The 6209-nt window shown below is 37.3% G+C and overlaps 1 non-coding gene across 1 annotated transcript; it reads right to left on the minus strand.

Moving 5' to 3' along the window:
• Nucleotides 1-4685: 4685 nt before the first annotated feature.
• LOC112781774 (small nucleolar RNA R71) lies at nucleotides 4686-4789 on the minus strand. The gene has a single exon (XR_003192534.1). It is a non-coding gene; the product is annotated as a small nucleolar RNA R71 (small nucleolar RNA).
• Nucleotides 4790-6209: the final 1420 nt, after the last annotated feature.

Below are 6209 nucleotides of genomic sequence, written 5' to 3' on the forward strand. Positions count from 1 at the left end.
TCCTATGGCACAGGGGATGTGAAAACTCCCTGGATCCTTTCTTTTTGTAGGTAACTCTGGTTGAATGAGAGCACTGCACTCCTTATTCATCACTATTGTTTGCCCTCCTTTGAGTGAGCTTTTCCTGGTTAGCAGCTCCTTCATACACTTAATGTATAAGGGCATTTGTTGGAGAGCCTTGATAAATGATATGTTTACTTGAAGGGATGCAAACATGTCGAGGAACTTTGAGTATATTCTCTTTTCTACAACACCTTTGAGTGTTTGGGGAAAAAGTGCATAGAGTTTTAGAATCTCCTTCTGTGTAGTTTTGGTTTCTTGGTTACCCTCTTCCTGCTTCTCTGCTGAAGTATCTCTAGAGTGTTCTAAGGGTTTGTTCAGCTCTTCCTCAGTCCTCCTATCACTTATAGTGACCAACTGACCATCTTGCATTCTTCCCATCTTACTTTCTTTGCTTCACCTCTCGGGTTTTTCTCTATGTCACTTGGGAAGCTGTCAGTAGGTTTGGGAATCTTCTCAAAGAGGTATTGATGAGCGGATAATTTATACGCTTTTTGACACTGTTTTTAGTATGTTTTTAGTAGAATCTAGTTACTTTTAGGGATGTTTTCATTAGTTTTTTATGTTAAATTCACATTTCTGGACTTTACTATGAGTTTGTGTGTTTTTCTGTGATTTCAGGTATTTTCTGGCTGAAATTGAGGGACTTGAGCAAAAATCAGATTCAGAGGTTGAAGAAGGACTGCTGATGCTGTTGGATTCTGACCTCCCTGCACTCAAAATGGATTTTCTGGAGCTACAGAACTCAAAATGGCACGCTTCCAATTGCGTTGGAAAGTAGACATCCAGGGCTTTCCAAATATATATAATAGTCCATACTTTGACCAAGTTTAGACGACGCAAACTGGCATTCAACGCCAGCTCTCTGCCCAATTCTGGCGTCCAGCGCCAGAAACAAGTTGCAAAGTGGAGTTCAACGCCCAAACTGGCATAAAAGCTGGCATTCAACTCCAAGAATGACCTCTCCACGTGTAGACTTCAAGCTCAGCCCAAGCACACACCAAGTGGGTCCCGGAAGTGGATTTATGCATCAATTACTAACTTCTGTAAACCCTAGTAGCTAGTTTATTATAAATAGGACCTTTTACGATTGTATTAGACATTTTTGGAATCATCTTTGGATTATCTTTTGATCTATTGATCACGTTTGGGGGCTGGCCATTCGGCCATGCCTGGACCTTCATTACTTATGTATTTTCAACGGTAGAGTTTCTGCACTCCATAGATTAAGGTGTGGAGCTCTGCTGTTCCTCAAAGATTAATGCAAAGTACTACTGTTTTCTATTCAATTCATCTTATTTCGCTTCTAAGATATTCATTCGCACTTCAACCTGAATGTGATGAACGTGACAATCATCATCATTCCCTATGAGCGCGTGCCTGACAACCACTTCCGTTCTACATTAGATTGAATGAGTATCTCTTAGACCTCTTAATCAGAATCTTCGTGGTATAAGCTAGATTAATGGCGGCATTCATGAGAGTCTGGAAAGTCTAAACCTTGTCCGTGGTATTCCGAGTAGGACTCTGGGATTGAATGACTGTGACGAACTCCAAACTCGCGAGTGCTGGGCGTAGTGACAGACGCAAAAGGATAGTAAATTCTATTCCAGTATGATCGAGAACCTCCAAGATGATTAGCCATGCAGTGACAGCGCATCGGACCATTTTCATAGAGAGGAATAGGATGCAACCAACGACAAGGGTGATGCCTCCAGACGATTAGCCGTGCTGTGACAGAGCATTTGGACCATTTTCCCGAGAGGATTGAAAGTAGCCATTGGCACCGGTGACATCCTTACATAAAGCCAGCCATAGAAAGGAGTAAGACATATTGGATGAAGACAGCAGGAAAGCAGAGGTTCAGAGGAATGAATGCATCTCCATACGGTTATCTGAAATTCTCACCAATGATTTACATAAGTATTTCTATCCTTATTTTAGTATTAATTTCGAAAACTCCATAACTATTTTATATCCGCCTGACTGAGATTTACAAGGTGACCATAGCTTGCTTCATACCAACAATCTCCGTGGGATCGACCCTTACTCACGTAAGGTTTATTACTTGGACGACCCAGTGCACTTGCTGGTTAGTTATGCGAAGTTGTGAAGATATGTTTAGACCATGGTTCTGTGCATCCGTTCTTGGTGCCATCGCCAGGGAATCAATTCCGAACAATAATTCACAACCTGAGTAACAATTTCGCATACCAAGTTTTTGGCGCCGTTGACGGGGATTGTTCGAGTTTGGACAACTGACGGTTCATCTTGTTGCTCAGATTAGGTAACTTTCTTTTTGTTTTCTTTTCAAAAAGTTTTCAAAAATCTTTCAAAAATTTCTCCTTTGTTTTCGAAAAAAAAAATGTTTTCAAAAATATATTTTTCTTCAAAATTTTTAAGAATGAATTCTAGTGTTTCATGAAGCATGTTGAAGCCTGACTAGCTATAAAGCCATGTCTAAATTCTTTTGGACTGAGGCTTCCCAACCATCAGCATAGAGGCAAGTTACTTTGATAAGTAATGAGCAGTATATTCTCTGATGTTATATGCTAAAGCTTGGCTGGCTATTAAGCCATGCCTAACCCTCAGATTGGAGCTTTAGACTAAGAATGCTAGATTCCTGGAATTCATATTAAAAATTTTGGAATCCTTATTTTTTTTCAAATAATTTTCGAAAAAATACAAAAAAAATTAGAAAATCATAAAAATCAAAAATATTTTGTGTTTCTTGTTTGAGTCTTGAGTCATGTTATAAGTTTGGTGTCAATTGCATGTTCATCTTGCATTTTTCGAAAAAAATTCATGCATTCATAGTGTTCTTCATGATCTTCAAGTTGTTCTTGGTAAGTCTTCTTGTTTGATCTTTGCATTTGCATGTTTTGTGTCTTTTCTTGTTTTTCATATGCATTCCTGAATTCTTTATGTCTAAGCATTAAAGAATTCTAAGTTTGGTGTCTTGCATGTTTTCTTTGCATTAAAAATTTTTCAAAAATGTGTTCTTGATGTTCATCATGATCTTCATAGTGTTCTTGGTGTTCATCTTGACATTCATAGCATTCTTGCATGCATTCATTGTTTTGATCCATGACTTTCATGCATTGCATCATTTTTCTTGTTTTTCTCTCTCATCATAAAAATTCAAAAATCAAAAAAATATCTTTCCCTTTTTCTCTCTTAAAATTTCGAATATTAGATTTGACTTTTTCAAAAAAATTTTAAATCTAGTTGTTTTTATGAGTCAAATCAAATTTTCAAATTAAAAAAAAATCTTATCTTTTTCAAAATCTTTTTCAAAAATCAAATCTTTTTTCAATTTTTTTAGTTATTTTCGAAAATTTCAAAAATATTTTTCAAAAATCTTTTTTTAATTTTACATCATATTTTCAAAAATAACATCATCAATTAATGTTTTGATTCAAAAATTTCAAGTTTGTTACTTACTTGTTAAGAAAGATTCAAACTTTAAGTTCTAGAATCATATCTTGTGATTTCTGGTGAATCAAGTCATTAATTGAGATTTTAAAAATCAAATCTTTTTCAAAAACTAATTTCTATCATATCTTTTCAAAAATATCTTCTTATCTTACCTTTTTCAAAAAAGTGATTGCAAAATATCTTTTCTAACTTCCTAACTTCTTATCTTTTCAAAATTTGTTTCAACTAACTAACTAACTTTTTGTTTGTTACTTACCTTTTTCAAAACTACCTAACTAACTCTCTCTCTCTAATTTTCGAAAAAATCTTCCCTCTTTTTCAAAATTTCTTTTTAATTAGACTAATTATTTTATTTTTTATTTGAATTTTCGAAAAACTACTAACCTTTTTCAAAAACTATTTTCGAAGATCACTAACTCTTTTTCAAAAATTATTTTCGAAAATTTTCTCCTCCTCTCATCCCCTTTTATTTATTTATTCATCTACTAACACTTCTCTTCATCTCACATCTCTGCTCCTATCATCACCTTTGTGTTTGGATTCTTCATTCTTCTTCACCCCTATTCCTTTTCTTCTTCTACTAACAATAAGGAACCTCTTTACTGTGACATAGAGGATTCCTCTTCTTTTCTTTTTCTCTTCTCTTTCTTATGAGCAGGGACAAAGAAAAAGGCATTCTTGTTGAAGCTGATCCAGAACCTGAAATGACTCTGAAGAGAAAACTAAGAGAAGCTAAATTACAACAATCCAGAGACAACCTTATTGAAAATTTCGAACAAGTAAAGGAGATGGCAGCCGAACCCAACAACAATAATGCAAGGAGAATGCTTGGTGACTTTACTGCACCTAATTCCAATTTACATGGAAGAAGCATCTCCATTCCTACTATTGGAGCAAACAATTTTGAGCTGAAACCTCAGCTAGTTTCTCTGATGCAGCAGAACTGCAAGTTTCATGGACTTCCATCTGAAGATCCTTTTCAGTTCTTAACTGAATTCTTGCAGATCTGTGATACTGTTAAGACTAATGGAGTAGATCCTGAAGTCTACAGGCTCATGCTTTTCCCTTTTACTGTAAGAGACAGAGTTAGAATATGGTTGGACTCTCAACCCAAACACAGCCTAAACTCTTGGGATAAGCTGGTCACGGCTTTCTTAGCTAAGTTCTTTCCTCCTCAAAAGCTGAGCAAGCTTAGAGCTGATGTTCAAACCTTCAGACAGAAAGAATGTGAATCATTCTATGAAGCTTGGGAGAGATACAAAGAACTGACCAAAAAGTGTCCTTCTGACATGTTTTCAGAATGGACCATCCTGGATATATTCTATGATGGTTTATCTGAGCTATCAAAGATGTCATTGGATACTTCTGCAGGTGGATCCATTCACCTAAAGAAAACGCCTGTAGAAGCTCAAGAACTCATTGACATGGTTGCTAATAACCAGTTTATGTACACTTTTGAGCGGAATCCTGTGAGTAATGGGACGCCTATGAAGAAGGGAGTTCTTGAAATTGATACTCTGAATGCCATATTGGCTCAGAATAAAATATTGACTCAGCAAGTCAATATGATTTCTCAGAGTCTGAATGGAATGCAAGCTGCATCCAACAGTACTCAAGAGGCATCTTCTGAGGAAGAAGCTTATGATCCTGAGAACCCTGCAATAGCAGAGTTAAAATACATGGGTGAACCATATGGAAACACCTACAATCTATCATGGAGAAATCACCCAAATCTCTCATGGAAGGATCAAAAGCCTCAACAAGGCTTTAATAATGGTGGAAGAAACAGGTTTAGCAATAGCAAGCCTTTTCCATCATCCACTCAGCAACAGACAGAGAATTCTGAGCAGAATCCATCTAGCTTAGCAAATTTAGTCTCTGATCTATCTAAGGCCACTGTGAGTTTCATGAATGAAACAAGGTCTTCTATTAGAAATTTGGAAGCCCAAGTGGGCCAGCTGAGTAAAAGGATCACTGAAATCCCTCCTAGTACTCTCCCAAGCAATACAGAAGAGAATCCAAAAGGAGAGTGCAAGGCCATTGAATTAATTACCATGGCCGAACCCACAAGAGAGGAGAAGGACGTGAATCCCAAGGAGGAAGACCTCCTGGGACGTCCAGTGACCAATAAGGAGCTTCCCTCTGAGGAACCTAAGGAATCTGAGACTCATCTAGAGACCATAGAGATTCCATTGAACCTCCTTATGCCATTCATGAGCTCTGATGAGTATTCCTCTTCTGAAGAGAATGAGGATGTTACAGAAGAGCAAGCTGCCAAGTTCCTTGGTGCAATCATGAAGCTAAATGCCAAATTATTTGGTATTGAAACTTGGGAAGATGAACCTCCCTTGTTCACTAATGAACTAAGTGATCTGGATCAACTGACATTGCCTCAGAAGAGACAGGATCCTGGAAAGTTCATAATACCTTGTACCATAGGCACCATGATCTTTAAGGCTCTGTGCGACCTTGGTTCAGGAATAAACCTCATGCCCCTCTCTGTAATAGAGAAACTGGGAATCTATGGGGTGCAAGCCACTAAAATCTCATTAGAGATGGCAGACAATTCAAGAAAACAGGCTTATGGACAAGTAGAGGACGTGTTAGTAAAGGTTGAAGGCCTTTACATCCCTGCTGATTTCATAGTCCTGGATACTGGAAAGGAAGAGGATGAATCCATCATCCTAGGAAGACCTTTCCTAGCCACAGCA

The sequence above is a fragment of the Arachis hypogaea genome, chromosome 19 (genome assembly GCF_003086295.3).
Source record: "Arachis hypogaea cultivar Tifrunner chromosome 19, arahy.Tifrunner.gnm2.J5K5, whole genome shotgun sequence".
In the NCBI taxonomy this organism is placed as follows: Eukaryota; Viridiplantae; Streptophyta; class Magnoliopsida; order Fabales; family Fabaceae; genus Arachis; species Arachis hypogaea.